Source organism: Eriocheir sinensis, chromosome 67, assembly GCF_024679095.1.
Source record: "Eriocheir sinensis breed Jianghai 21 chromosome 67, ASM2467909v1, whole genome shotgun sequence".
NCBI classification, from domain to species: Eukaryota; Metazoa; Arthropoda; class Malacostraca; order Decapoda; family Varunidae; genus Eriocheir; species Eriocheir sinensis.
This window is the reverse complement of record NC_066575.1, coordinates 2,835,514-2,844,826: the sequence shown is the minus strand read 5'-3', so window position 1 is coordinate 2,844,826 and position 9,313 is coordinate 2,835,514. Positions and strand designations below refer to the sequence as shown.

Sequence of the window (9,313 nt, the reverse complement as noted above, 5' to 3'; positions counted from 1 at the left end):
ACGCCTCGTAATATAAACAGTCTACGTGCGTCATTGTAAGCATTTTCATTCCTGCACATATCAAATAATTATATAAACCTACACATACATATGCGTCGTGCTGTGGCGTACTGGAGTCATCGCCCGTCGTGCTGTCTGTTCTGAGTGTTCTCCATTGCAAACGTCCGTCACTTTGCCTCCCTACTTATTCACTTTTTCACTCTCATTTGGATGGCTGCCATATACGTTGCTATATATTTTTCTCTCACCCCGCCCGTCAGTACTCCCTCTACATATACGCGGAGATCGTCATTACTATGGGGGAAAACCATAGAGGACATAGACGGATACATGAAACAGTATACGATGCAGCATAACCATTTTCTCTCTTGCTATATCAATAAAAAACCTGTTTCAGGGGTAGCACAAGAAAATTATCAGTCGGATTAAGGAAAGACAAAGTTGGGACATACGCTATAGCTGCGCATTGCATCGGTATCCATCTCCGTTGTATTGTCCCTTCAGCCTCTGGTGGGTAAGAACCTAAATACTTAGGAACACAAGGCAAGTGTGACATCCGGGTTGCCACAGTTTACCTTCCCCAGGTTTCCCCAGGTATCCATTATTCGACCAATCCGAAAGGGAGGATTGAATTGCTGGGTGTGCACGCCGACTGCCCAGGGACTGACCACGCGGGGTTGTCTCCCACAGAAACAACCCAGTGAGCAGGGGGTATCGTGCCACATGCCCAGATAGCCGGATTTGGCATTCATGGACTATGCAAGTAACAGGTCTCGAATCAATCTCACGGAGTCATAGTCGATTTGATACATAGTTATCCCAGTGATATCTCCATGATTCTGCGTAGACACATTACTAAAGGAAATCAGTCCGCCTCATGTGTCACAGGCGACTTGAAGATCCGAATTATCGTCCTTTGCATAGACATCGACAACGCCGATTTATTTTTTATTTTTTTTACAAGAGTCGGCACAAGGGCAACAAAAAGAGTGTAGAAAAAAAAGCCCGCTACTTGACGCTCCCACAACAGAAAATAGTATAGAGTAGCCGAATGAGCCAAGTTTAATTTATGTTTTGCCATGATGACGGCGGTGCGTGGTAGATAACAAAGGTTCAAATTGTGAATAATTATGAAAGTCACCCAAAAGAAAATCTCGTACAGGTTCAAGTTAGCTCCAATATACACTACCACCGAAGCGAGCACAGGTTGGAGTTGACTGTGCTGAATACTATCTTTGCTTTTAATATTTGTTTTTATCCCGGTTTTTCTTGACACATTTCTGTGATGAAGGAATGCAGTCACGTGAGGCTCAAACCTATGCACCAATATTCATTTTTCTTTTAATCTACCCATCAAACCACACACACACACACACACACACACACACACACACGAGCCGTACAGGTAACTAGAACACACACACCTGGGATTAACGACTGCATGCATGTGTGTGTGTGTGCGTGTGTGTGTGTGTGTGCAGGGAGTAGTAGCCAGTGGTGCTAATGATACAGCAAAGAATCTATCCCCGTGAGCAGCCAGCCAGTTCTTGACACGCATCTCGTTGTGAGGAACACCGTGAACACCCACCCTGACCTGGTTATGGCGAGGCTACGTAACAACACTCGGCACGGAATGGAGACACGTGTTACCTGCTAATGATGATGATGATGGGTGGGTCGGGGAGGGAAAGGAAGGGGAGGGTTAAGGCATGCAGGTATCTATCCAATCCATCTATCAATAAATCTTCCCCGGAGCTTCTATAACGATCAAAATTCATGGAAAACCTGTCGTAGTTAACAAACCGCATTCCTTCCTGTCTTCCACCCCTCGTTGTCATGGAGAAAGGCAGCGTGAAGGGTGGACTCAGAAAACCCTCAACTTGGACGTAACTATCAGCCTGTCACAACCACAACACCACCTCGTCCAAACCTCTCTCTTTCCTTGTCTGTTTTTCATCTGCTCCCTCGTCTGCGTGCGTGAGGGGAGGAAGGATTAAGGTTAGGGATTGAGGGCACGGGTTCAGCAGGGTTTGCACAGGGATATGATTAAGTGGAAGGGAAGGTGGAAGAACAGGTGGAAGAGGAGGAGAAGAAAGAGGAACAAGAGTAAGAGGAGCATGACGAGAAAAAAAGGAGGAAGAGGATAAGAAAGAAGAGGAGGAGGAAGAAGGATCGAGATGGGGTTAAGTCTAGGGGGAAACACATGACCGGAGGGGATGTAAGGGGAGAAAAGGGAGAGGGGAAAGGGGTGTGAGGGGAAAGGTGCGTAGATAAGGAGGGGGGTGATGGGGGGGACTCATGTGCGCTGGGAAGGGTAACCAAGCGGCGATTTTTAACTCTAGCCATGAATATCGATCGAAAAATAACCACCACTGACATAAATGATGAAAACCTCGTTGTAAAATCAATATAAATAAAGTCTTGCTGTGTTATGAGTACTTGGCCTCTTTTATTATCTCCGTAAAGGGTTAGCAAAGGGATTATAATGAAGGTAAGGTGAGGCACAGGTAAATAAAGGTGTCTGGCATCCATCCATCCGGGACTCTGGCTGCTGCGAATTCCACAGTGAGGCAAACGGGCGCGTGTGGGCAGGTGTGGTGGCTGTAGTGTGGCTCGCGTTGCATACCTTTCGTGTCCTTCCTTACCTGCTTCCTCCTGTGTTACCTGCCGACACCTGGCCCGCTGGATACTAACGCTCGCCCCTCGCCATGCACGCCTCGAGGGTTAGTGTGTGCAAGTGTGTATGTGTGTGTGTGAGAGTGTGTGTCTGGGATTCATTTCTTGTTGCATGTCGCTGTCCAATTTAACGTAAGGTTGTGATGGATGCGAAATGTGTTCTTGAGAGTAAAGGGAAGTTTGCTGTATAAAGAATGTATGTGTATGGTGTTAACACAGAAGATACATTTGTAATTTAGATGTTAATGTTTAAGACGATACACTAAAATAACAAGTTCGATATATAATACGATTGAAAATAAGAAGATTAATCATATTGGAAGCCTAACATGATGCAGAAAATGAGTTACGAGTTTAGTGATTTGCAGTACATGGAAGATATTACGTTGAAAATTAGAAAATTGTATGTAAAACGTGTTACAGAGAGAGAGAGAGAGAGAGTTCTATAGATTAACCACGAGGAATGTACAGGTAACACGAGCGAGGCGAGGCGGGATTACAGGTGTGGGATTAATTAACATTCCTCGGCACAGGTGGACTGATTCATTAAAGAGGTGTGCTGGCGCCCGGAGAGAGAGAGAGAGAGAGAGAGAGAGAGAGAGAGAGAGAGAGAGAGAGAGAGAGAGAGAGACTATATAGTAAGCAACTTTAATATATACCAACCTGGCTCTCTTATGAAAAAAAAATCCACACTGTAAATTAAAATACCCTCAAAAAACTAATACGATTCGTAATATCAAGAACAAACACCCATAGAATATAAACAAAAATAACTGTAAAATAACTTAGTCATACCAGATAGATTGACATGCAGTGTAGATATTACTAGCCTATTATTTTTCAGCTCAGTCTCATTTTTGTGTTATTGATATGTTTTCCAAATAATAGCGGGCTGTGAGCTTTTTCGTATTTGAGCTTTGTGTCCGTCAACTTAAGAACACACAAAGAAAGAGGGAGAATGGGAGAGATAAGAAAATGGATATGAAAAAGGAATGTTGGTTTTAGGCACAAGGGTCAACTAGGCTATATAAAGGTTTGGGACTGAGTTATTTCGAATATTAATGTACCCTAAGGAAAACAAAAACAAAATCAAAGAGGGAAGCGTGAAGGTGATGAGAAGGAAAGGAATTTTGTTTTTCTGCGCATGCGTGTGGAATTAATTGTTTTGAATATTTATAACCTTAGGAAAATAGAAGAAAGGTAGAGAATGGAGGAGAGAAGCAAAGGGCGAAATGAAGGGAATGTTGTTGTTTTTCTGCACATGCGTATAGGAAGTATGAAAAGGTTATGAAATGAAATGTTTAGAATATTAATAACTCTCAAGAAAAATGAAAACAAAGTGAGGGAAAGAATGAAGAAGGAAATGGATGATAAAAGAGAAGGGAATGCTTTCTTTTTCTTCAGCTATGCGTGTAGGAGGCAAGGGAAAGGTTGTGGCATTAATCGTTTTAAATATTAATGAACCTTAGGAAAGAAAAGAAAAAAAGAAGATGGAAAGAATGGAGGAGATATGGATGTTGGAGAGAAAGGAATGCTTTTTTCTTCTGCGCATGCGTGTTGAAGGCAAGGGGAAGATTGTGGCTTTCTTTGTTTTAAATATCAATAAACCTTAAAAAAAAGAACAAAAAAGATGGAAAGAATGGAGGAGAAAATGGATGTGAGAAGGAAGGGAAGGTTAGTTTTTTGCGAATGCTTGTTGAGGCAAGGGATAGGTTATGGACTGAATATTTGCTTTGAATATATTAATACTTCGCCTTTGTATTTCCCATGAATCAGTGGCCTGCACGCTCGCCGCTGCTCACAGATTTATAAGGGTGCACATTGTTTGGGTTGGGAAGGAAGGAATTTCAGCCTCATTCTCGTTTTTATTATTTGCTGATCTGTTTATGTATGTATTTATCTTTCTTTTTTTACTTAGTGTTTTGAAAAGGGAATGTGAGTCTGATTAATCATTGGTAGGTAGTTATTATTTGTTTATTTATTCATTTGTGTATTTTTCTAATTTTTGTTCTGCTTTAGTTTCTCATTCTTTCTTTATATTAATTTATTATACTTGATATTTATTTACATTTATTTGTTCATATATCTAAGTATTTATTTGATGTGTTTCTCTTTCTGCTTTCTCTCTGCTCTCTTTTATTTCGTTCTTTCTCTATTTTGGTTACTTATTTAGTGTTTGGAAGAAAGAATGTCTGTCTGCTTGTCTTACTTTTTATGTTTATTAATTTATGGAGGCCATTTTCTCTTTCTTTCTTTCTTTCTTTCTCTCTTTCTTTCTTTCTTTCCTTCGTTCTTTCATATTTTAATTATTTCTCTCTTTCTTTCTCTTTTTCTTTCCTTCTTTCTTTCCTTCTTTCTTTCATATTTTAATTCTTTCTCTTTCTTTCCTTCCTTCTTTCTTTCTTTCTTTCCTTCGTTCTTTCATATTTTAATTTTTTCTCTCTTTCTTTCGTTCTTTATATTTGTGATTTATTAATTTGAAAAGGTAATGTCCGTCTTTGTATGTCTATGTTTTAGTGTTCATAAATTACTGATTGACTGACTGACTGATTGATGGATTGACTGATTGATTTTCATATACATTTTCTATATATGAGAATGGATGAATTTATCTGTATTGGTATTGACTGTTATATCAATAAAACACATTTGCATTCTTTCCTCACATTGTTCTTTGTATATTACGTACTCATGATTGTATTTAAGGGCGTATTTCATCATTAAGGAGCATCAAATATCTTATGATTATACTAATGAATAATTTATTTTATTTATTTTTATATTCGCATTTGAACGCATGGCTCTTTGTCTGTCTGTTTCTTTCTGACTTTCATTTTTTCTTTCGTTTTATTTTCTTTCCATCATTTTATTTTCATCTGATTTTATTTTTCTTCACCGGTTTTCTTCATTGGTTTCCCTTCATTCGTCTTTTTCCTTTCGTGTTTCTCTCTTACACGTTTTCTGTCGATCGTTTGTTTTGTTCGTTCCCAGCGTCCGTCATGGGTATGGTATGCGTGTGATTACATGTATTGTTACTTAATTGTGTACTAACTGAATAAGTGACTCTCTCTCTCTCTCTCTCTCTCTCTCTCTCTCTCTCTCTCTCTCTCTCTCTCTCTCTCTCTCTCTCTCTCTCTCTCTCTCTCTCTCTCTCCCGTATACTACACACCTGTCCCCTTAACGAGCGTCACAATCAATAGGTAACACCGCGCCCCAAGGTGTAAAGCAGTGCGTTGACCCGCTTACTCACACCTGCTCTCCCTCCCGCCTATTGTCATCATCTGAAGATTTACGACACCTGTTTGTCTCTTGCATTTGCCCTCAGGAATTTACCTTGTCTCTGTGTGTCCACCTTGGCCTGTTTTCTTTAAAGGTTAACTCGGCTATTTGACTTGAGGGTATCTGGTGAACTGACCCCGAAAAATATGCTATGTAATTGTTGAGATTAAGGTCATGTATCAGTAATTAAACACCACTAACAGTAAGAATCTAACCCTACCTGAAAGTGACTCAACCTTATGGGACTGATTAATGTTGCCCTTCCGAGTAAAGTAACAATTTAACGAAGTAAAGTAACCAAACCCTAACTTATAAAAGGGCCTAACCAAACAAGGGAGCTTAACCCATCTAAATAAAGTAACTTAACCTCACCTATTAAAAAGTCTCAACCCAACCAAGTAAAGTGACCTAGCGACCACATAAAATACATGACCAAAAATATAAATGGAAATAAACCAATAAATATATGAATAAAAATAGACGATTGAACAAAATAAATTAGGTCTATCAAACCCGCAATAACTCAACAAATCATAAACACCAATAAATAAATAAATAAATAAATAAAAATAAATAAATGGAAAAAATAAACTCGTCCAACCAGATAAAGTCAGCTAACGTAATCAAGTAAAACAACAACAACAACAACAACAACCCTCCCACCAAATAGTGTTCTAAATCCCTCCACATAACGTAAAGGATTATATATTTTTTGTTCTTCATCTACTCGACGACTCCCCTCACGTGATATCAGGAACGCATACATTTTAGGGATTAGACTCCACGGCCGCGGTAGAAGTTATGCAGATCAGGAATGTGCGTTATGAATCTTCTATGACGAAAAACCTTACCTAGGAATTTGACGTGATAAGTAACACAGCGAATGGCTTCCGCGTGGACCTTCCTCGGAGATCGAAGCCTGATGCCAAACTTTATGAATTTTGTTTGGGAGTTTATCTCATTCTTTTACTTTTATATATCTCTGAAACACACCCTTGAGACCTGCACCTTAGCTAGACATCTTTTAACCCACTGACTACGGATTTCCTACAGTCAGACCTCACTAGCTATACGAATGGAACAAAAAGTGGCTGCTACAATTCAATGAAGAAAAATGTAGACTCCTGCACCTTGGGAGGGAGTATCCAGCACACCAATACCACATGGGAAACACTCCACTATCCACCACAGAGGCAGAGAAAGACCTGGGACTGTATGTTACCAGGCTACCAGTGAAGGCGAAATACGTGCCAATCGCAGCGGACGGGCTAACTACTCTATAGTTCATCAGTCTCATAACGTGAATAACATAACATAAATACACTTTGAATCCTTACTGTTATGTCGTTTTATTTATTTTGAACCTTCTTTTCTTTAACATTTTGGGGGTCTGTCTGGCTCTAGTTATCTATGTCGATTAATATCAGTATGTTCTGCAGTTCTTAGGAATTCATTAACACCCATAAGCCTTAAATATTGTTATGTAGCTCTATTTTTCTTGTACGTTGCATTTTTCATCGTTTTGGGACAGTCTGGCCTGCTCTAGATGGCTTACGCTGATCAGTCTAACATGTCTTTAGTTCTTAAGTATTCAATAACATCTACAAGCCTTTTATATTGTTATGCCGTTCGTTTACTTTGTTCTTGATTGGTCTGTACGTTCCTTTCTATTTCCGTACGACTCCACCCACATTTTAGGCAAGTCTAGATCGGTACAGGATATCTATGTTGGGGAACTTTGATAATGCTCCGCGGTCTTTAAGAATGTAGGGCCGGTTTTACAGTCGTTTGGGAGCTACACAACGAAAACGCTTACCATATTTGTCGACTGGCCAACTAAACTAAGCAAACACTTCTTTCCAGTGTTGCCAACTCAAAACTTATAAATCCGCAACGATGGCCTAAAAAATCCCCCAGATGATAGGTGAAGCTATAAAAATTTTCCTTCAGATTGGACTCTTGAAAATCCGCCAGTTACTCTTGTCAATTCTAAGTTTTTTCCCGCTAGATTAACATGCAATTCCACCAGATCTACCGGAAAATCATCTAAAATGGCATCACTGCTTCTTTCCCTCTTAAGATTTCCTCATTGAAAGATAACATTAGAGGCTCAGGATATTTTACTTGGACACCCTTGATTGGACGAGCTTTCTGTTTTTTTTTTTTTTCAACAGTAACCCTTTTTTTCTTTCCTCTTTTATCCATGTTTATCACAACTAACTCTTCTTATTCCTACCAGCGCTGTCTGCAATGAGTACTTTTCTTCCTACCAATACTAACACGAACACAACCACAAACGAAACAGACCTCTCTTTTGGCCACTCAATACTAATCGCTATATGAGAGCAACAGTTAGCTGGCTTTTTCCTTTTACATCTTCTTTTTTGTTGCCCTTGAGTTGCTTTCTGTGCTGTAATTTTCTGGTTTCTGTTTTGTGTTATGCCCTTGAGCTGTTTCCAAAGATGTTAAAATTATAAAATGCTCCTTAGTCCTTCATGTCATTCTCTGCCCCAAGACACCCTAACTATAATGCATAATTCAGTAAGACGCCTTTGAGAGTATTGAATCAAGCTGTGACATTTATTACTGCATGATTTATATACCCGATCAACCTTTCTCAGAACCTTAACCCCGAAATTTTCCAGGTAATAACTTCAACTTCATCCTCGCAATATATACCAAGATTTTGCTCTTGGAATTTCACGAGCATTCTTTACCGCCCCCTTCCCCCATCATCTTCTTTATCATCTTCTTTGTCTCATCTTTCTAATCATTTTCATCTCATCCTCGTCTCTAATTCCTCTCATTCGCTTCTTTTCTTCTGTCCTCTTCCTTCACCTCTCCCTAAACTAATGCTGGCTACGTGTTTTATCCTTGCATTTCCTTTCCTTTCTTTCCGTTTGTTTCCCTTTCTTTCTTCTTACTTTTCCTTCTGATTCATTTCCTTTCTTTTAATTTTCTTTCCTTTCAATCCCCTTCCTCTCTTTTCCTTTCCTTTCCTTTCCTTACTTTTTCTTTCCTTTCCTTTCCTTTCCTTTCCTTCCCCTTTCCCTTCCCTTTCCTTTCCTTTCATTCCCTTCCCTTTCTTTCCCTTCCCTTCTCTTCCCTACTTTTCCCTTCCCTTTCCTTTCCCTCCCTTTCTCCTCACTTCCCTTCCCTTTCTTTCCCATCCCATCCCTTCCCTTCTCATCCCTTCCCTGCCCCTTCCTCTTCTATCCTTTAGCTCTAAGATTTGATGATAGGGAATTTATCTTGTCAAACGTTCCAGCCACTCTCAAGGAACGTTTTCGACAACTCTTCTCGCGGGAACGTATAACAGGGTAATGGAAGGTTGGGTGGAAGAGTAAACACCAGTGGG

The 9,313-nt window shown here is 39.8% G+C and overlaps 1 protein-coding gene across 1 annotated transcript in view; it reads left to right on the top strand.

Moving 5' to 3' along the window:
- Window positions 1–2,577: 2,577 nt before the first annotated feature.
- The window catches only part of LOC126987935 (AN1-type zinc finger protein 4-like), a 40,544-nt gene continuing 33,808 nt past the window's right edge, over window positions 2,578–9,313 (top strand). The window contains exon 1 of the mRNA XM_050845576.1: window positions 2,578–2,723. The gene's annotated coding sequence lies outside the window, so the exon portion shown is untranslated. The remainder of the gene's footprint in view (window positions 2,724–9,313) is intronic.